At 53.5% G+C, this 22,672-nt stretch overlaps 1 protein-coding gene across 4 annotated transcripts in view; it reads right to left on the reverse strand.

Annotated features, from left to right (window-relative positions):
• The window catches only part of SYT6 (synaptotagmin 6), a 55,404-nt gene that overhangs the window by 12,577 nt on the left and 20,155 nt on the right, over positions 1–22,672 (reverse strand). The window lies entirely within an intron of this gene.

Here is a 22,672-nt window from a genome sequence, read left to right on the forward strand (position 1 = left end):
GGATCCACCTTGTCCTTTTTCCCTCAGATGTGATCATCCTTCAAATATGACCCGGCAGGGACTATACACTCTGCTACCTCGCCTGCCCCCCGGGGATCCGAATCCTAGGAAGTTTCTCAGTAATGGGGAAGATGAAAACTTCAAAGAGGGTAAGCATGTCTGTCTGCCAAGTTAAATAGCACTTTACCGGACTGCTTCCTCTCCCTGCTCCCCACTTGATGAAGGAGGATGCTGTTGCTGCCAGACCTCCCCCCAGGCTCTGAGGCTGGCCTGGTGCCCCCCACCCCTGACACTGGGTGGAGGAAGAGGGCACGGTTTGGAGTGGCTCTGATTTCAGATGGGGCCATCCACTGGCTCATTCATTCGTTCAGTCAGTCAACCAATGTTCACTCAGCACCTGCTGTGTGCAGGTGTTGTTCTGGGTGCTAGAGATATGGGAAAGAACAAAATACAACACCCCCCCCTCCTGCCCCGACTGCCCTTATGGAGCTTACATTTTACTTGGGCACAGGACAAGAAAAAAAGATAAAAAGACCGTTCAAAGTATCAAGGAGAAAAATGTAAGGCAGGGCAGGAGGATGTGTAATGCACACAGGGGGAGGCTTAGTTGTTTGAATTTTAGACAGGCTGGCCAGGGAAGGCCTCCTTGAGGAGGCGATGTGTGAGAAAGAGAGCAGTCAAGGGTGACACCAAGGTTTTTGTTCCCTCTCCTCACAAAGAACCCCCCTTGACCGGGGACTCCTAGAGACACCTGATACCTGGCCCCAGCTGGAGACAATCCAAGCCTCTCCCATCACCCTCCAGAGCATGTGGTCCCAGGGCTCTCCTCCAGGTGGAACTGGTACCCACCCTCGTCCTAGCGCGAGATTCAGTCTTGGTCTTTAAATCCCAGAGTAGCAGAAGGGGAACCCCCCAGCTCCCCAGGAGGGGGTCTGGCTGGGGCAGAGCTGTACGCTCTGTAGAGGCGGGACCCCCTCCAGCACACAGAACCCCGTGGCGCCGCACAGCTGGGAGCTGAGACCCACACCTACGAGCTCCTATGCGCGCATCAACTCTGTGAGGCGGGGAGTGTTGTCCTTATTCTCTCCACTTCACAGACTCAAGAGCTCAGTGTTCAAACTCAGGTCTCGAAGCTCTGCCCAGGCTTACACAGCTGGTGGGAGATGCAGCTGGACTCTCGACTCAGGAGAGCGCTCCTCAAACTCTCTATCTTGGAGCACCTTCCAGCTGACCCAGGGAGCACCCCAAGGTGACCCTGGCTCCTCTAGACCTTGGCTCCGTGCTCTGTGGCGAGGACACAGTCCCTCCCTCAACACACACATGGTCTCGTGGGGTGTACCAGTTAGAAGAAGGTGCCAGGGTCCCCATCTCCCTCAGGTGTGGCTCCTGTCTCCCTGGTCCCCTAGTCCAAAGAGGGAGACACAGGAAACGGCCCTGTGACGTGGTGTTGAGGGAGTGTGACCTTCCCATCAATGTAGCAGGTCCCCGGTGCACCTGGCTGGAAGTTCTATCTCTGACCAAGGCACTGAGGTACAAGGGGGCCCCTGGCTTGCTTTATTTCCCTCATAACCCTCCTAGGTTCATTCCTGCCCAAAGTTAGAGAAACCTTTCAGATTCAGTAACAGCGAGAAGAACTAACACTCTTATGTGTCTGCCATATGCCAAGTCTGTTGCCAAATGATCTCAGTGAGTCTTACCACAGCCCTACAAGCTAGGTGCTCTTATTATCCCCACTGCAAACAGGAGGAAAGGACTGTTTGGTGAAGGGAAGTAGCTGGCCCAAGTTAAGTAACTTGCGTGACTAGTGAGTGCTCTGGTGCCCATTTATATAGATCAAGCCTGCTGCTTGAACACGCCAGTGGCTCCCCTTGTTTCGCTTCTGGAATCAAGGCCCATCTTCTTAGCTTGCATTGAGGCCCCTCAACAATGGGGTCCCGTCTTACTACCTCACCTGATTATTTTCTCTATTCCTCTATGCCAATCCTCTGCTCCACAGGGCTGATGTAGCTTTGGTCCCTTTTGCCAGAATGTTCCTCCTCTTGTCTTGGCATAGACAGTCTTATGCATCTTGCAGGGGTCCTCACCCAGGGTCCAGCCCACAGAGAGCATCTCTCCCCCACACCCCTGTAGCACCTTCTGCCCCTGAGCCACAGGTGTTACCAAGTCCCCCCCTCTGCTGCCGCCGTGCCCTCCCACCAGCATCTGGTGACTGGAGGCCCCTCTGGGCCTAGGCCTTGCTTTACACCTACTCGTGCTTCGGAGGTGGCCCGAGCACGAGAGGAGCTACATGAATGCAGGTAGAAACACATGGTCATATCTTAGCCAGGAGAGCCCTGGAAGGAATGGTTCTCCACGTCAATGTTGCCATCAGGGCCGGGCCTGGAAGGAATCCTGTGGCCCCTCTGAAGGGACTGGTTTCCCTACCACTGTCATCCTGCGATGCAGAGTGGCCCTTTTAAGGGCTGTCTTATTTGGGAGAGTCTGAGTTGATTTGTTTATGGACTCAGGAGACTGGCTTGGGGTGTGGGAGATCTCTCGGGGTAAATGGAATCAAGTGCAGCTCTCTGCACCGCTCTCAAGGATGGCTCCCTCCAGGGGAGCACCGACCCAGCAGGGCCCCCCTCTTTTCTGCAGGGGTGCCCTTTCTTGGACAGGACTGTGGCAGTTGGACAGCACGCGGGTGTTGAGTCTACAGCGTGGGGTGGGGCTCTCTACCCCCACCCTGGTCCCTGCTCCTGACCGTGAGCTCCTTTCTCCATCCATAGAAAAGGGAACGAGCCAAGATCCCCCCATGACTTGCAGGCGGAGAGAAAACAGGAGTCAAGGGGCCTGCAGCTGGGCCCAGAACCTTCTGCCGTGGGTGACTGGGCCTCATGGGGCCTGACCACAAGTTGGTTGCCCTTGGCTCAATGGATCAAGGGGGGTGTTGTTCCCCTGCACATGCAGGCAGCAGAGGCCTGGCCTGTTTGATAAAGGAAAATAAACAGGTTACTTTTGAGTAAATAGAGGGATGGGGGGCTAAGCAAACAGAGAGTCAGCTTTTCCTGGCAGCCACCTCCCTCTCTGGAAAGCTGGCCCCAGCTCAGCCCCCTTGGGTGGTCTTGTCAGATCCTTGCTCTGCCCCACCCCCTTTCTTAGGAGGTTTCAGCCCCAGATCCTATATTCCTTGCCAGCCTTTTATCCTCATTAGTGATGCCTGAGACTTTGGCTTTAATAAAACCAGGGTGACCAGGGGCTGCAGAACAGCCCGCACATTATTGCTTTCATCTTCACTGGCTGTCAGGGGAGGCCGCCTTAGGGCCCCTGATTGGTAATGAGCTCCCCAGTGATGGAGAGGTCACTGCTGTCCAGAAATGGGCAGAAACGAACTTGGCCCTCTCGACTGCTAACCTGCAGGCTGAGGGGGCAGATGGGGGCCCAGGAGCAGTTGGCTTTCAGTCCTGGCTAGAGTTTGGAGGGGGCAGACCTGCTGCCAGGGGAGGGACAGCCAGGGTGTTGGCTCCTGGAAAAGTCTGCCCTTAGGTGCAACCCGTCCACCTGATACCAGCCCTCTCCCCTGGCTGCAGTGCCCAGGAGTCTAGGCAGTAAGATTCTGAAAGTCCCATCCACGGCATGCCATTGCTCTTGCTGGTTCCCCAGTAGGCTGTCTGCAACAGCATTTCCTTCTCTTCGATGCACGCACAGAGCCCTAAGCATAGAAGAGAATTCCTATCTGTGGGCTGCCCAGGAAAAAGCAGTGAACCACAAGTCAGGAGACTTGGGCTTAAGTCCCTCAGCCTCCAACCAGCCACGAGAACTTGGGCATTTCATTTCTCATCTCTGTAAAATGAGATGATCGTTCTAAACGTTCTAGCCCCCAGGTCCCTCCCTGCCAGCCATACAAACCAAGGATTCACACTGGAAAACCTACCATCAACATCACCAGTTGAGATGGCCCAAGGATGCCTGACTGTTGTCTATCGCCCGCCTCAAGGAATCTAGCAACTTCGCCTTGAAATCCAAATGCGCTCATTCCTTCGGTCCCCGCTGCCCCCAAGTGTTTGATTCTTCTCCAGGGCTAGCCGCCTTCTCTTCCTCCCAAATAGGCAATGAGTGGCGTCCATGCTCCGTGTCTGTCTGGGAATCCAGACTGAGCGAAGCAAGAATCATGCTTCCCCATCTCTTAGAGAACACTTCTTGTCTCTTAATCATTAAGTGGCTTGTCTGAATCTCTCATCATCAGCAGAGAAGCATCCACTATACTTTTAGGAAGGCCACAGGAGACCTAAAAGGATCTCTGAAGCACGGGGCAGGAAGTGCTGTTAAGCTACCCCAGGGCAGGGGGGCCTGGAAGAGAGACACTTGGCTCCAGTGGGTAGAAAAACATCCAGTGAGCAATCCCTCTGTGAAGGCCTGAGGCTTGGAATCAGGGGCAGAGCTGAGTCAGAGATGGAGTCTGGCACTTGGGGCTGGGCCATTTCCTCTGCACTCTGCCCCCAAAGTACCACAGACCTCCTCTTCCATAGCCCAGGCCACCACCGTAACTTTCCTGGTGCTCATGGGGATTATGTGACAAATGCTGTGTTCTCCTTAGATTGTGGGCTCTTTGAGGGCGGAGATGGGGTCTGGGTTCACTCGTCATCATACCTGTCGTGTCTTGCCCAGGGCCTGATCCATAGTCAATGCTCAGTAAATACTGGGGGGGCAGGTTAGACAGAGTGGTCGGGAAGGCGGTCAGACCTGAAGAAGGGAGGGGGCAGCCAGCCACCAGGAAGAAGAGGTGAGCAGTGCCTCTGGAAACATGCTGGTTTGGGGCAGTGAGCTGGAGAGCAGGGGGGACCAGGATGGGGCAGGGGAAGGGGGGTGGGGAGCCAAGGGAGGCAGAGCCAGATCTCAGAGGCCTTGAAAGAGGTTTGCATTTTATTCCCTGTGAAAAGCAGAGATGTCAGCAGGCTTGTGGAGAGAGAATGGCAGGGGAAGAGGGGAAGCCAGAGTAGCCCAGCTTCCGCGCCCCCTCACAGACACCACACCTAGCCCTCCGTGCTGTTCTGCCTTCCGAGTGTCCCCCCGACCCTGGGGACTCTCCCCACCTCCCTTCTGCACAACCTCAACTCTGACCCGCACCACGCTCGCCCGGACCTCTGAGCTTTCTGACCTCCCTTCCCTGCCTATCCCCTCTGAACTATCCTCCTGGCTGTAAACAGGGGGCTGTTCTCCTGCTCCAAATCCTTCAATGGCTCCCCATTTTAGACCCATTTTGTAGATGGAAAACCTCTTCTTCATCCGGAAGTGCAAATACGTACAACAGATAAAATGTGGCTCAGAGATGGGACACGCAGGGCTCCTACCTTCAACCCCTCAGCCCACCTCCTTGAGCTTCCAGGAGTCAGCCTGAGCATCACACAGAATCACGTAGCACTGGGGCACCTGGGTGGCTCAGTCATTAAGCGTCTGCCTTCGGCTCAGGTCATGATCCCGGGGTCCTGGGATCGAGCCCCGCATCGGACTCCCTGGTAGGCAGGAACCCTGCTTCTCCCTCTCCCACTCCCCCTCTTTGTGTTCCCTCTCTCGCTGTCTCTCTGTCAAATAAATAAATAAAATATTTAAAAAAAAAATCAAGTAACATTCAAGTGTCTTCATGATTTGGCTTTGCCAGTCATTCTGCTTCAAGTGCCCTAGCACAGACCATTCTGTCCTAAGTGCCTAAGCTCCATATAATCTTCACGTAAGTCTACGAGAGGGGCACTCTTATTGTCCCCATTCCCCACATGGTTCCCTCCTCCTGGGTTGCCTGCTCTCACTCCCCTGGTCTGACTGGGGGTCCCCATTGTCCCTGGGTTGAAAGATCAAGTGTTACAAATGCTTTGAAGCAAAGGCGGGGCGTTTCTGAGGCTCAATCAGCAGGTTCTAGTGATCCGCTGGATGATGGGGCTGCAGGGGAGGAGAGCAGAGACTGACACCCTGCCCGCCCAGCGCCCCCAGGCTGGCTCCCAGGCTGGCTCCGCTCTCTGCTGGGAGTGCATCCAAGGGGTGGGTGTGGTCCTTCCCCGGCTGCTTCCAGGACTCCCACTGTGAGCACGGTGGGGGGGGGGGGTTGTTTGGGGGGGAGGGGGGAGGGACTGAGGGTGGGTTGGCTCCTTCCCTGCCCCTCCTCAGACCTGGGCTTCCAGGGCTGTGGGGAGAATGCTGGGGGTGGCTGAGGTGGAAGGGCGGTGTTGATGCTCGGGTTCCCTGCGGGGTGCTGGGGCAGTTTCCATTTGTTCTGAGTTCCAACCCTGCCTGCTTGTTCTCTCAAGTGCTTTCTGCCCCAAGGGCTTTGCAGCGATATGAATAAGTGATCTGGCAGGAGAGAGGTGCCTTATGTGAACTCAATGGACTCCAGCTGTAGCCTTGAGAGGCGGGGATGGCTCCCGGGAAAGAGGGAGACCTTCCAGCTTGCGGGAGGCGGGGCATGCAGGAGAAAGTGGGTGAGATCCTCCGGCTGGGCTGGGTCCCTGGGACGTGGAGAGAGTAAAGCACATCGGTGGGAGGCAAATGTTTCTGTATCTGAGCATCTTCAGGGAAACAGACGGTTTTATTTAAGAAACTTTTTCTCAGCCTCTCCTCCATGAACCTGCCCTCAAAAAGAGGTTTAGCGTTTCACACGCACCATTACTTTTGGGCAAATATCCGTGAGTCAGACTCACACTGGGAGGTGCAGATCTCTTCCTAATGACTTTTTAAAAGGTGGGCCGAGAGGAGGAGGGGCTGTGAGGGGGTAGAAGGAACTTGAGGAGAGTAGAGTTTGGGAAAGTTCTAGAAGAGATGGAGGCAATCCCTGGGTCAAGCTGGAAAGTCAGCCCCATGGGTGCTTGTCCATGGAAGGCCAGGGACTCTGCTCTGGTCCTCCAATGGCATCTCATTAATGACAGAAAGGAATAAATGGCACATTAATGAAGTTAATGATGGGAATCCATCTTCATTTCTAGCCTCCAGTTGTCCTGCTGTGTGGCTGTCAAACAGCTGTTTCCCCTGGGAGAGGGTGGGCATCTCGGCAGTGAGTGATCTGATCTCTGCCCCGAGCAGGGTGGTGGCAGCTGGGGCTCTTGGCAGGAGGGAAGATGCCCTGGTCCCAGTGAGATGGTCTCCTGGAGCAGCCGAGGGGCATTTCTGCCAACAGGTGCCCTGGAGGATGCCAAACAGTCAGGGCTTTGGTCTCAGCTACGGGCATATACTCAAATGGCCAGTGACGGGAGCTTTAGCTTCCTTGTTTCTTTGCTGACCTGAGGGTTTAGGTCTTCACCCCCCTCCTACTCCAACACGCAAGAATCTCTTGGTCTTACGGTGGTGTGGCTATTGTGTGAAGAGGCTCTTTGCAGCTTCTCCTGCACTTGACCATCCTGCTCTGGAGCACCCACTTCCCTCGGTTCTCCTCCCACCTCTCTGGCTTCTCCCTCCCAGTTCCTGCTCCATCCTCCTCCCACCTCTGCCTCTAAACAGTGGAATTCCAAACACTCATTCTCTCTCTCTGCTCATCCTTAATGTTAATGCCCATTTCCATTCTCAGGACTCCCAAATTTATAGCCCTTCTCAGATCTCTCTTCTAGACTCTAGACTCATATATCCAACACAACGTCTCAATGTGGACGTTTCACAGAAATCTCAAATCTCTCGGATGTTCAAAGGTGAACTTTGATCTGCCATGTACATCCTCTCCTTGTTTTGCCCAACTGGGGAAATGGCCCCAGCAACCCCCCAGTTGCTCAGAGCCAGAAACAAGACATTATCGTCGATGCCTGCCTTCCTTTCTCCTTTGCAAGTAGTTCATCACCAAGCCCTGTCAATTCTACCACCAAATTCAGTCTCAAGCCTGCCCACTTCTCTCCATCTCCAGTACCACACAGAGGGCAAAACCATCTCTCACCTGTCCACTTACAACCGCCTCCTAATGGACCTCTCTGCTTCCCATGTTTGCCCATTCCACTTTCCACACAGCAGCCAGAGTGCTCTTGCAAAATTATAAGATGGAGCACGTGCTCCTCTGTTTAAAACCTTCCAAGGCTTCCCCTTGCACTAGGAATAAAATCCAAAACACTTACCAAGACCCACAGGGCCCTACCTGATTAGGGTCCAAGTCTTCACCCTCGCCCTCCCACAGCAACTGAAGAGTTCCAGGGTCTCCCTGCTCCCAGGACTCTGCATATTCTGCTCTCTCTGTTTGGCCATTCTTTCCCCAACTCATCACATGGCAGGTGTCTCCCCACCCTTCAGGCCACTTCCTCCCAAGCCACACCCCTGCTCTGGACTGTGTGTTCCTGAAGGACGGGGACTGGGTCTGTTTCACCAGGAGTAGGACTAGGATGAAGCAAACCAGGTGCCCAGCGTACAAAAGGGAAGTAGGCCCTCCCTCTCAGGTTCAGGCATGCCTCCAAGAGTGAGGGCCTCCTTCACTTCTGTCCCCTAGGCACCTTGTTTCCCTGACCCTAGTCCTGGCTCTATATTTTACTCACCACTTGTATTCCCAGGACTGAGCCCAGTGCCTGGTACATAACACATGCTCAGCAAATATCACTGAATGAATGAACAACTAAGCTTTGTGGGATGCACTTGTTTAAGAAGGTGGTGGAAGAGGGTGGGTGACAGGAGTGGACCTTGGTTAACCTCAGTCTTTGGTCTGTCCAGGAGTGACTCCCCTAGGTAACGAGATGGCTTCAGGGTTGAGCCTCATAAGGTATTCCTCAAGGTATGGTCTGAAAATCTCCTGTGCCAGACCTCCCTCGGGGGAGGTGGAAGCTTGATTCTTGAGCTGTGCCTAAGACATACTGAGTCAGAACCTCCGAAGGTGGGGTGTGAATGATCGAGAAGCTTCCCAGGTGATTCTTGTGCATCCTCAGTTTGCAGCACAAGGGAAATGAAGGGGTTCTGAGGCTGCCCTAGATCAGATCCTAGTAGAATCACTGTGACATGGAACATAACCAAAGCCATTCAATATCAACGCCGCCAAGCAAAAGTTAGGAGGATGGAAGGGCCCCTTCCCTTTTGTTGGGAGCAACCAAGGGTTCTGATGGATCAAAGCCATGCAAGATCCTCCTGGAGATGCATGCTCACTCTCGCTCTTCACCTTTTCTCAATCATCACACATACACTGGATAGCTAAGTTTTAGCAAGAAGGCACTTGCCCCAAATTTAGAGGGTTTAAGAAACCTGGGTAGGGTTTTAAAGATGCCTGAAGCTATTCTGTAAATATTCCTATTGCAGTAGTTTTCCAAGTGTGGTTCCCTGACCAGCAGCATCAGCACCACTTGGAACTTGCCAGAAATGCAAATTATTGGGCCCCACCCTCACCCAGGTGAGAACCACGCCTTTTCCAATTAGAAGAACCAATTGAGCATGTACGCTCTGGCCAGGATTTTGAAGTTTCTTTTACTTCTTTTAACCTACTTATTTTAGTGACCAAAGCCAAAGTCAAGAGAGAATGAGACTAACAGACATGGAGCATCTGGATATTTAACATCTATGTTTTTCATTTCATTCATACCACACTCCTCGGAAGAGCCCATGATCATTGCCAACTTGAGGTTCAGAGAGATTAAGTAACTTGCCTAAGCTCTCAGAATGATTGATCAAGTCTGGGTTTAGACTCCTGTCTGTTGACACTGAAGACCTTGCTCTTCTCCACCATGTCACTCAGCCTCCTCTGGAGGAAGCTGGACTGGTGGTAGGCAGAAGTTCTTGTCTCCATGCAAGGACCCGAGGTTCTCTCTACACGCATCTTCCCCCCTGAGCTAGGGTGCGGACCCCAGGACTGAGAGGGGGAAACCCTTAGATGAAGAAGTTTGTCTCCTGCAGAGTGGGAGCTATTTTCCTCACTTTCATCTTCTTGCTCCCCTAGGTTTTGAGGTGGGTGAGGGGATGGTTTGTGGTCCCTGTGGGCTTCCCGAGAGAGTTGCAGGTGCCGTATCTGGGCATTCATTCCCTTGATATGGAATCTTTACAGATCTGAGCAAGACCACTCCAATCAATCACGTTTCTAGACAGCAAGAGGCCACAAGTGATTGGCCAACTCATCCAGTCCTAGCTTCTGAGAAGGACTCCACTAAACTGAACAATGAAGCCCCCGTTTTAAAACATCTCACACTTTTCTCAGTATTCCACCATCTTAGAACTCAGGAAATTCTTCTTGATGTCCAACCCACTGCCTCCGAAGGCAGGTATGCCCTTCCCTCCCAGTTTCCACCTACGATTTCATCATGAGGCAGACATTATGCCTTCAAGGTCTGAAAGACTATATCAATTTTCACCGTCTTCTCTTCTCCAAAGCCCAGAAACTCAGTGTCCTTGGCCTTCTACAGTTTCCAGGCATTTTAGTGGCCCTAATGTAGACCCAGAATATTCAACAAAGAACTCTCGATGGGGGTCTGATGGGAAACTGGGGTCTTGGCTCGTCATCCAGCCAGAGGGGAGGAATCACTAGTCTGCTTCAAGGGAATTAGTACAAACAACCCCAGGGGGGAATGTGCGGGGTTTGGGGCAGAACCTGGGGTTCAAGTCCTGCTCTTCTGCTTCCCAGCTGCATGACTGTGAAAGTCATTGAACTTCTCTGACCTTGTCTGATCGTGAGCATCAGCCATCCTCAGGGGGGTTTCCCCCTGGGAAGGTGCTCTAAGCCCCTGAGCTGGAGGCAGATGAGGAGACCCCAAGGTAGACTTTGCCAGTGGCTAGTAGAACAACTAAGATGCACAGGCAGCAAGCATGCAGACTGTAAACCTCTTACTCTCCAGCCCCACTGGGGCAGGCGATGGCCCTGCAGCCATGGGGCAGGCTAACCAAAGCCCACCTGGTAGGCTGAAGGGCGAGGTGTGCCCCCTGGACGTCTGGGTCAGCAAGAGGAAAAGGAGGGGCGGCCACCGTGGGCATGTCCCTGGGGAGAGGGTGGCCATGAGGACACCTTCTAGCCTGGCTCTCTGAGGCCGGCTCCTGGCTTCGGGACCCATAGAAAGCTGTGCCGGTTTGCAGGCGGCCTCTTCCCTCTCTCCCAGCCTGGGCTTCCCGACCCATCAGCACCTGCAAGAAGCAGGGTAAGGCAAGACATCTTGTGGGTCTTCTCAGGCTGCAGGCTCCAGCTCACGTGTCCCCCGCAGTAGGAGAAACTTGAAGCCAGGAGGCTTGGGTTCTAATCCCAACCCTGCTTCTAACCTGCAGAATGATGGAGGGCAAGTCACTATGCCTCCCAGAGCCGCAGTTTCCTCGGCTGTAAAATGAAAGCCTTGTCTCAGGCGGCCTCACCTTCTCATCATAAAACGGGGTTAACGGTGAGGCTGAATGATGTGTGCACTTTACCCCCTGCAGGGCCGACCCTTCGAGCATTTCCACAAACTTCCAAACCACCTCCTGCTCTGTCCTGCCTTGGAGCTGCTTCTGGCAGCCGACTAGGGTTGGCTTTCACCCTCCTCAAGCTGCATTCTGACAACACGTCACGGGAGGAGAAGCAAGTGGTGGGGGGAGGAGGCCGAGGGAAGAGGGAGCCCCGGTCCACGGGCCCCGGATGATGCCCACAGAGCTCTGCACTGGCTGCTTATTCCAAACCAGGCCCCAGGCCTAGGTCTCTCTTCCCCCTCTGCTCACCCAAGAGCACAATGATGAAACACCAAGTTATCTCCATTATTGTAACCCTGCCAAAAATTACAGGTCGTGTGTTCTGCCAGCGCCAGATAATGTCTCCCGCTGGTGAGCAGGTGACACTAACTGTTGTCCTCTCCCTTCCAGGCACCAGGTGCAGAGCAGCAAAAGCAGGATGAGGCTCGGGCGAGGAGGCAGCTTTGAAGGTGGAGATCCAGAGGGCCCGGGCTCCTGCCTGCCCCCGGCCCAGACCCACAGCTACTGGGTGCCTGAGCTCCCCAGTAGAAGTTCCTACAGGTCCTTCCTTCCCTCTCTGAGAGGGACTGCCTCTTGGCACCGAATGAGCCTGGAAGAGCCCTGGAAGGGTCTGGCATGGAGGCAAGGCCATAGCCCCTGGCTGGGCTGGCTTCAGCCTCCAGGCTGAGCATCCCCCAGGTTACTATGGCTGCTGGGAGGGGAGCTGCTCCGTGGATCCCCCACCTCTCCGGCTCCTTCCCCAGGCCCCCAGTCGCTGCCCAGAGCTTCCTGCCCTCCCAAACAGCCGCCACGGCTTCCTTCTTACCCCTGCCTCCCTCCCCCACGGCCCCCTGCCTTTCCTCCTACCCCAGACAGAGCATCTCCTGTTCTGTCCGCCGAGGCCACTCTTCTCAGGTGGGATGGACCCAAACGGGAGGGGAACAGCGCGTTCCCAGGCAGACCCAGGCCCCTACCCGCCAGGCCAGGCAGTGGGAAATGACAGAGCCTGTGTTCACTGCCATGCACATGAGCTCATGGCTCCGCAGAGCACCCAGGAACCCTTTCTTAGCCCAGCACCTTCCCAAAGACGAGGGTGGGACCTGGGTCTCTTTAAAGGATTCCTGACCACACACCTTCTGTGCTTGGTAGTTTCCAAGTAAACCCCTCTCTGTGACAACCAGGGTAAGAGCTCAAGGGACCTTAGATATTACAAAGATCCCTGCTCATTTTACAGACCAGAGAAACAAGGCTTTGAAGGGCTGGGTGGCCCAGGTGACGCTAGACGGAGTTTCCCAACTCCTAGACCACATTGGAACCCCTTTCTCTCACTTTCCAAATTCACCTCACATATATAAATCGAGTACCTACTAGATGAAGGTCAAGGGCTAAGGGTTAAGGGCTGCAGGTGACATACAAACAAATGAGACCTACGGGTGGCAGAGGAAAGTCGAGAGCCCCGGATTCCAGGGACCGCCCACCTCTATCACAGTTAAGGAGGATTACGCAGAGAAACCTTCAAGAAACTACTCGTAGCTGGCATTCATTGAGCGCTTGCCATGCGCCGGGCACCTGCCTAAGAGCCCTGCGTTAAAGGAGTAGGAATTATTCTTACCCACATTGTGCAGATGGGGAAGCAAGCACAGAGATAGTCACAGAGATAGCAACCAGAGATTTTAACTAAAGAGGAGGGGCATGTGGCTCGAACCCACACACACCCTGTTAATCACCTTGCCAAGCCAGCTGGGTTTTGTGAAACACTGTCATAGGGATCAAATTCATTACACTCATTACCCAATGTTTGGGTTTCCCCTAATGCTTCTGGAGTCCTGATTGAAGCACATGACAGTGCTTTACGTACATTACCCCAGCTACCCACTTTCATAAATCTTTCTAAAAGAATCTCGTTTGTCACAACAAATTTAGGAACTAGGTCTTATGATTACTGCCACTTTGCAGATGAAGAAACTGAGGCCTACGGGGGCTAACAAGATTTTGGAATTCAAAGACCATGCCCTGGACAACCCCCGTGATGTTCATTATTCTCTCCTGTGCTACACAGACCAGGAATAGCTTTGTTTTCCCCAAGCACCTGGTCTGTATTTACTTCATGGACAAAGAATTCTGGGACTAGGTTTCCCTCTTTGTGTTAGCTGCTAGAATGCTTAAGTCAAATGTGTGCCTGATGGCAGGGCACGCGCGCTCGGTGGTAGCCTCTCTGAACTTCATGTGGTCACACGTCTTTCATGGATCCTTTCACTGCATTTGTATGATGTTTTAAACCTAGTTTTAATCGCGTTATAGGTCTTGGGAGTTAGCTAAATCCTTTTTGGAGCTGCACAAAGTAACAGACAAAAATAAATGAAAGTTTCTATTACTTGCCTTGCAAACTTCAGACAGTTCACTTTGTCTTTCTTAGCTTATTTTCTCTCTCTGCAGAATTAGGATAATGCCCCTACAAAGGCTTGTTGAGGATTAAATGAGACAATGTGCAAAAAGCTCGGTAAATTCAGTAGTGCTATATAAGGGTAAGCTAGACCTATCAGTAATCTTGTTATTAATAACAAGATGGGTCCCTGTCCCTGGGCACCTGCACCATTTATGGTCTGGACCCAGGGATTGGTGAAGAGGGTCTAGCTGGCTGGGACCCAGTCCCACATAGTGGGAAGGTTCCCACAGCTGTGATGGGTGTTGCCGAATGGCTTGATGATGCTCTGGTGGGGGAACAGGGCTATACCAGGTCTCACACCTCCCATACCTGGAGGCAGGCCTTAGCTGGAGCTGTTACTGTTGCTCTGCCCACTGAGGAGCTGACTGGGGTCCCCCAGGCGAAGGTCAGCAGTTCACCGTGAGGTTATAAGCCAGCCCAGAATCCTCCAGAAATGGTCAGCCTCGTCACAAGGGAAGAGGAGACCAGTACAGCCCCTCCTACTGCTCACACCTCTGGGAACTAAGGGGCTCACTGATAATAGTTAAGGAGGGGCCATGGTTTATGGTGAGAAGGTAGGCCAGGGGCCCACCAGACCTGTGAGCCTGTCTTGACTACCCCACCTCTGAGCCTTGGACCTGCACACCTAACCAGCTCCTTCCTTCTGCTCCCCACACACATCCTTCCCTTCTTCCCAGCATTCTTCCAGAATCACTTAATCCCAGAAACATCAGCACTCCCTGAGTCTCCAGCACATTCCTGCCTCTCACGGCACCCATGTGATCTTTCTAAGAAATAGGACTCCGGATTCCATCAAAACAGTAATGGTGGTTACCTTAGGACAATGGGCTTATGGTGAGTAGTATTTCTTTTTTGTGTGGCTCTCTGTATTGTCCAAAATATCTAAAACAGAATTGCAGTAATTTGCCTTGAGGCAAGGAAGGGTGAAACATCCTACAGGCATACAGCCTTTAGAGAAAATGATCTGTTTTGGCTCTCTGTTCTAGTGCTTTAAAACCATGTGACTCCAGAAATTTCCTCAGTTTGCCTCATCTATAAAATCGAAATAGGGATTTCTTACTGTTTCATGAGGTTAAATGAGGTAATAAACTCGGACACTGCTTTAGAAACGTTAGGTATTATTGCTGTTAGCATCAGGGGCGATAATCGCTGGCAAGAACCCGGGAAGGCCCTTTCTCCTTGATATTTAATACATCCTCACCACAACCTTGTGAAATACAGGTTATTTCTCAGTTTTACTTGTGAGGAAACAGAGAGGTGATGTGATCCATCCGAGGCCACATAGCAGAAGCAGGATTCACGCCCTGGTCTCCTGACTCCAAGTCCTGTGGACCTGCGAGTCCCTGAGGGCTGGCACCATGTCCGCCAAGTACCTCATGGGTCCTGACTAAAAAGCCTGAGCGGACCGTGTGCACTTGAACAGATGTCCTCCCCGATCCTCAGCTTCCTCACGAGTGAAACCAAGAGATAATCTTTATCCTCCTTTATCAACAGATGGGAGACACGACCTAGAGCGGAAGCAGTCATAGGCTTATTATAACCACCTGAATGGCTATATAATAAACTACATAATCTTTAGGACACAAGGTCTCCCCCCAGATTATTCTTTTCCAAATGTGAGTTCTTAGGGCCACCAAAAGTGTCCCGCTCAGGACTGCCGGAGCCCTCGGAGGAGGGGAAGGGACCAAAAGCTAATCAAACAAGCTTGTGTCAGGGACCCAGAGTGTGTGTGTGTGTGTGTGTGTGTGTGTGTGTGTGTGTGTGTGTACAGGGCTGCCTGCTGGGGTCTGGCCCAGGGAGGCCCAGGCTGATTCCAGCAGGCCACACCTAGGTGGCAGGACTCTGCTGAGCATCTCTCTTCTTATCTCATGCAAGAAGAAACAATTGCTCAACCAGAGTTCCTCTGGTAAACAGTGCCCAAATAGGGTTGGGGGATTACTTTTCCTTAGGGAACACTCACCCCCTAAAGAGAGTTGGGTGTCTGCCCAGTCTTGGATAGGATTTACTAATATATTTAAAAAACAACAACAAAAAAAGCTCTGTCCGCAGGAATTGTAATTACAAAGGCGTTCTCTGCCTGCCTCCCACCCCCCACCTGGCCTCTTTTTTTCCCCAGACCATCAAAAAGGCCCAGAAGCAAGAAGGAAGTTCAGTCTCCCTGTTTCTCCCTTTCTTAAAAGCCACCTTGGAGCCCTAACCCCCACCTTCAGATTTGCCTGGTGAGGGCCTGTCCTCCCAGGACAGCTCGCCAGCTCCTGGATTCTCCCCGGTCACACCCTTCTTCCTCGCTGCCCTCGAGGCTCTCAAACTTAGCTGTTCTAGGGCCTTCCCTCCTGCTCTTCCACCTTCTGCTACTTGCAGCTGAAGAGGTAGGGAGGGCTCCTCAGAGTGTCACTCCAGCAGGGGTCTTGTGGGGGGAGGGGGGACTCAGATGGAGATGGTTTCTGGGATGTGGGGGAAGCATTTTCCAGCAGGTGCCTCAAGTCACAAAGCCAGCCTGTCCCCAACATCTTAAGAAGGACAGTGCCTCTCATGTTTGCATCATGACATGCCACCAGAGCTGTTTTCCTCTCTGGAATTTGGACTGTTCTTAGCACGTGGTCCAATGTGTCACTAAAGACGTGAGTCCGTCAAAGGCTCTCGAAAGGAGTGGACTCCCTCAGGAGGCCCCTAGGGAAGAAGGCCCCCCCATGCCCCAGCGCTCTTCTTGGGGGTGGGAGGAGCAACTTTCCCCATCCTGCCCCACAAAAACGCGGCTCCCTTATTCAGAGGGAGGGGCTCCGGAGAGGATTTGCCAGGCAAGCAGGGACTGAAACGGTAGCTCTCTTCTTTCGCCCCTGAGTTGCCCCTTCTTTCCTTCCGGATTTTCTCTCTGGTCCTAGCCGCCCCCTTCAGGTTCTGCCTGTGCACTCTCTTTAAAGCTCCAACCCAAGTGCAGACCCAAATCTGCTCTGCTGCTGGTTCTCACAGCATCCGAAATGGCCTGGTAATAAACAAAGGACCTTCTCTAAATACTAAGAGCTAACAAAAGGAAATAACCAGACAGCACAAAGGCACACGGGTACAACGTTGGGCTCTAGCCTCGAAGGGCTGGGACAGCTTCACAGGCCCCTCCCTGAGTTTGTCCCCAGCTGCTCTCTGCCTATTTCTGGGGAGTGGCAACCTTTCTTTTCTCAACATCCATCTATGGTCTCCTAACAACCCATATCCTTCCTGGCTGAGGCCCCATCCAATGCATCTGCCAGTCTGGGGCCTCCCTTTCAGGCCTCATCCTTGTGGGAAGAGCTGTTTCCTCCTCAACCCACCGGCAGAACTGGGAGGGCTGAGATGGAGAATGGCTTCCTCTCTCCAATCTCAGTGGTAAGTCTGCCTAGCCCCCTAAGGAAGGGCTTCTTCCTGCATCTACAGGCCTGGCCCCACACGCCCTTTTATGGGCTCACAGAACGCCAAGGGCCAGAGCAGTAAGGAGAGAAAGCTATGTTATTTAAAACCACAGTTGCCTTCTCTGGAGGGTGGAGCCTGGTAGAGGCAACAAACCCATCTCAGGGTCCCGCTGCTCCTAGAGAAGATAGCCCATCATTACTCAACTGAATACCCTGTCGGGGTTTGAGTGTTCGATGATGGACCTGGAATGGGGCCCAGGCCTAGGAGCTGGAGAGAACTAATTGCCCAGGGCAATTTAAAGAGGGCCCATGTTTGTTTGTGCTTTGAGGCTTAGAGGCTGGGGAAGGCGGAGAGGAGCCCAGAGGAGGATGGGAGCCGGCACCCTACGGGAGGCTTGCGGGGAGAGCCCCTCGGGGCAGGCGCCCACCAGCAGTCTACTGGGCAGTGAGAGGAGAAATACCCAATCCCTATGACAACAAACCTCCAACGGAAGCACAGCAACTCACTCTGTGTCCCCTGGGGTGGGGTGGAGCCGGGCTTGTGTCCCATGACTGGGTCAGTGAAGGAAAAGCCACCAGAGGCACAGAGGAGGACATTTTGGAAGAGGCAGAAAATTAAGAGGCAGAGGGAGAACAGCTGCTTTCCCATCCCCAGTAGAGGCAGGACCTTGGGGAGAGCCCTCCCTAGCCAACTCTTGAGCTGCAGCAGAGAGGAGGACTCGGAGCACATATGGTGGAGCCAAGTCTCTGGGTCTGACTCCTGGCTCTGCATCTCCTTGGCTTTGCGCCCTTGAGCAGGTTGTCCGAGTCTCCTCATCTGGAAACTGGGGATGACAACAGTACCCACCCTGCAGGGGAGTGGTGAGGATTAAAAGTAAGCTCTGTCACTTCGAGGAGGCAAAGAAGCCCCCGCTGATGCTGGCTTCCACCTGCAATGGGGTTCCGCACAGGCAGTAATCCTGGTCTCCAGCCCCTTCCCCTCGCACCCCGCCCCCGCCCACCCTGAGCAGGCTCCAACAGACGCTTTCTGATCACAATATAAATTAGCTCCGGGAGAAACCAGCATCATAGTCAAGGACACCGGAGCCTCCCTGAATGCCAGGCTGTGCCAGGTCCAGCCCAGCAGCAGGGTAGAACTGCAAAGTGACAGACGTGGGAGTCTACTAAAGCCATCACTGGTGTTTCTTGGGCCATCAAGTCTGAAGGCAATGGTGGCCAGAGAAAAGTGAACCTTCAACCTCCTCCTGTCCCAGGGGCGCTCCCCCTGCTCTAATTCTTCATCCCTATGCCAAGTGGACTCCGCAGAAAATGCTCCATCCCAAGTTTTGCTACAGCCCTAGAGACCCTCAAGGTCTCAGAGCCTTTGTCCAGAGAGGAAGGCATTGCTGTTCATGGAGATGAATAGATGTCAACTCAGACCTGAGAGGAAAATGTGGCTAGGGACAACTGATGAGGATGAATGGGGGCGGGGGGGGGGGGCATGGGCTTGGCACGAGAGTGGGGTAGGGGAGGCTGTCTGCTGGAGAGGCCACATATTTCTAGATAGTTGCTGACACTAAAACACCCTAAAAATATGCTAGCAACTGGACAAGGTTGACCTAGACCCCACAGCTAGCCTTGTCTCTTTCTTCCTCCAAACTATAAATATTTACGTGCAGTGGGGAGGCTTTGAAGTCAGGGTTACTTGGCTTAGGGTCTGAAGCACTTTGATAAATGGCCTCTCTTCCCTCCTTGGTTTTCGTGTTGACGTTGTTTGTTGGTTTGCCTTATTTCCAGTCTCAATGGAGACTGGAAGTCTCTTCCATGCGAGAGGCTATCTGTTGGCAGAGAGAACGTGGTCTTTGCTCTGCGCCCTTTGACACTTCTTGCCTTGGGCTCTCGGTCTTCCCTTGGCCCTCTTCCTTGCAGGAGAGAGAGACACACAGACACAGAGTGAAGACAGCAAGTGGGCAGTGGCTTTGGAAGGGAAGGGGAGGGGTGGAGCGAGTAACAAAAACCAGGGCAAGAGAATTCCCCCCCAAAAAACTAGAGACAACCAAAGCGGTGGGCAGAGCACAAGACTAGGTCTCATGAGACCCGGGTTTGGGCTCCAGACCTGCATGGACTCACCAAACCACCCCAGTCGAGTGTGACCTCTCTGGTCCTGACTTGCTCGTCTGTAGCAGGAGGACACTGGGCCAGATCATCTCTGAGACCCTTTCCGGCTCTGACCTTCCACACTTCCATGAGAACATGGTGGTCCTCGGGACATTAGAAACCCCTCAGGGATCGCCCCAGTTCTCCCAAGGTCATAGTTACACCCAGCAACCCCAGTCTCTGAACTTACGCTGATCTAGGGGACCCAGTTACAGTCCCTTCCTCCTGAATGAATCCTGGAGTCTGAACGTCCTTGACAGTGTCCAGAGGGAATGTTTGGCGGTTGTTTCCCTGGTGACCAAATAATCTCTCTCCTGGAGAAAATGTCACTGTGGGTTATCAGGTGATAGAAGCGACAAGACAAGTGCACATGCTCTGCACAGCAAGGTAGGGGAAGCACAGAAAGTGCCCCCATGTTAGAGGAACAGATTTTTGTTGATGCATGAGCTCGTTGCCTAATGATTGCCCATTCATTCTCGTGTAAGGCAAAGATTAGATATTTATACAATTGAGAGGCACAGCATACCAATGAAGGGCATGTGGGCTGGGGCAGGGCAGGGGCGGCTGGCCCAGCCTGCTCGGGGCTGGAGCAAGCAGCAAGCAAGGGAGGGAGGCAGGACGGGCCCTGGTCCAGTTGTCAGGGGGAGCAGGGCTCTGCCGGAAGCTGGCCAGAGTGGGCAGGGGGCTATCTGGATGCTAGGAATTTATCAAGGGTGAGCCTGGACCTGTCTCTCCTGTGGTGAGCCTCTGGCAGCCTCTTAGGGCCGTTTCCTCTGAAGCCACGGGGAAGGACCTCTCGTGAAGGGGAGAGCACCCAAGGCCGGCAGAGGGGTAATTGAGCAACTCTGCTCACAGCCAGGTCAGGGCCCTGTCTGGACCAGTTAGCTTTGTTTTCCGGCACCACATGGGAAACCTTTAACCCTATGGAGCCAAGAACAGCTCCTGGTCCCAGTGGGCCCAAGAGAGAGGGTGTGGAAGGGGGCAGTGCACGCCCATCACCTCTGCCAAAAGAACCCGAAGACCTGGAGCCCTCACAGGGGGGCGCAGGGGCCCTGCTGCCACTCTGGGAGTGTGTGCCCCGTCTCCCCAACCTGCTGCCTCTGGGATGGAGCTCCGGCCCCACCCCCTGCCTCCTCACCTTGCCCGGTCCTTGGTGGATTTTCAGCAATGCTTTTCTAGGAAAGCCTTGGCCCCGTTGGCTTCAGAACCTGGGGCCTGGCAGGGTGAGCCACATTCTCAGGACCTGCGCTTTGAGCCTAGAGAGACCCCTGGGTGCCCGCCATTCCAGTTTGCTCCCAGTCATTATAAGACATGAGCTCTGAGGGTGGGACTGTGGTTCTTGCTCTGAGCAGGAGAAGCAGCTCCTGGCTTTGACATTCCCATGTGACCTAGACTTCCTTGCAGGAAGGCAACCAGACCCGGCCTCTCCTCCCTTCCACATGGAGGAGAGCAAGGGAAAGATCCCACCCAGCTGTCCTCTGCACTGCAGCGGCTGGAGGAATAAACGATGTAGGAGCATGGTCTGGACGTTCCCGCCCCCCACCTGGGGCGGGGGTTGCAGGAGGAGACCTCAGGGCTTGGCATTCCAGAGAAGGAGGATCATGAGGCCAGGCCTGAAGGAGCATGGGGGTAAATGAACATTAGCAGGCTGGGAGGCAGTCCCACTGAGCAGCGTGCAAACAAACTTGCCGCCCCTCTGGACCCAGGTGGCTTCTGACTCCAGTGCAGGGTCAAGCAGCCTGGAGGCCAGGCTGCTTGGGGCCAGGCCACTGAGACAGTGGGCAGGGCTGGTGGGCTTCATACATTATTCAGAGCATCTCTGGCAGAAGGACTTGGGGAGCCATCTTCGTGGTTTGGGCAGGAAGCCCAGGCCCAGCCTTGCTCCCTCACACCTCCCATGGCTTCGGTGTGACCCTGATCTGCCCTACGGGCCTCTTTTGGGAAGCTCTCCCTCTCTGCTTCTATCCTGGCTTGGTCCTGCCTGCAGGAGTCCAGACACCTGGGAATTTAAAGCAGAATTCTAGAGATACAGAGCCCTTGCGGCAAACTCCTGATGGAATATGTTATCTTGGCCTGGGTTGCTCTGAGGGGGCTGGAGCCATTCACCTCCCCCCACACCCCACGCCCTGCCCATCCCAGTCCAGCCTTCCCAGAGGTATGGCCCATACCTGGAGCCAGCCTGCTAGCTCGCTGCAAAACCAGACTTCTTAGTCCTTTAAATCACATTGCAAGGGCCAGCCACTCAAGAAAGTTCCCCAAAACGATACAACCCATGTCCCAGTCTTCCACATGTGATCTCTTCCCCAGGTGAGCTCTTGTCACGTGATGCTGAGCAAACTGGGGACACCTCGGTCTGTCTCTTCCAGGGTCCATCTGATACAGTTAGTCTTTGCCTCTCATCCTGGAAATACTCACTTTGTTTCTCAAGGCCCTGCACTGGGTTTCCTCCTAACTCACTGGCTCTTAGTTGTCGGTCCTCTTGGTTGATTCTTCCCCCCCGGTCCCCACCAATGAACAAGACAGTCCCGGTCCCGAGGCTTCAGGCTTAACGTGGATCTCCATACATGGGATCTCAACTAGTCTCATGGCTTTTAACACCATTTATATGCTGACTTCTGCATTTATTTCTATAGCCAAGGCCTCTCTCTTGGACCCTGCACTCTACATCCAAGTCCCTCTCCAACAACTCCGTTTGGATGTCCCAAAGGCATCTCCGATATACTGTGAGCAAGTCTGAGCGCCTGATCTTCCTCCACAAATGGATTCTTCCTCCAGGATTCCCCAATTCAGTGAATGGCGATTCCCTCCCCAGTTGCTCAAGCTGAACACCCTGATTCTTCTCTTTCTCCATACCCTCGACCCTACCCTCAATCTGTCAGCAAATTCTGCTAGTTCTGCTTCCAAAATACATGTAGAATCAAGCTAGATCTTACACCACCATCCTTGTCCAAGCCACCGTGGTCTCTTATGGCAATAGTCTCTCAAGTGATTTCTCTGTCTCTGCCCTGGCTGTACAGCCTACTCCCAACCCGCTAGCTACAGTGATATTTAGGAACTTTGGATTGTGGAACCCCATTAAGCTTTCCTGCCCCTTTACCCCTCTCACCTTGGGTTTTGCTCTGTCTCCTCCCCAGCCACACTGGCCCCCTGACTGTTCTCTGACCAACCCATGCCAGGTTCCTCACAGTCGCCTTTCTCTCTACCCAGATCTCTCTTCTTCCAGATATCTGCGTGGCTGTCTCCTTGTCATCCTTCGGGTCTACTCAAAAGGCCCTTCTCAGGGAGGCCTCTCCTGACCAGCGTGTTTTACTCCCCTATCCTCTCTTCAAATCACCCTCCCCACCACACTTTCCTGCTTTGCTTTCTCCACAGTATCTCTCTGACCGTACTATTT

The sequence above is a fragment of the Neomonachus schauinslandi genome, chromosome 4 (genome assembly GCF_002201575.2).
Source record: "Neomonachus schauinslandi chromosome 4, ASM220157v2, whole genome shotgun sequence".
Classification (NCBI taxonomy): Eukaryota; Metazoa; Chordata; class Mammalia; order Carnivora; family Phocidae; genus Neomonachus; species Neomonachus schauinslandi.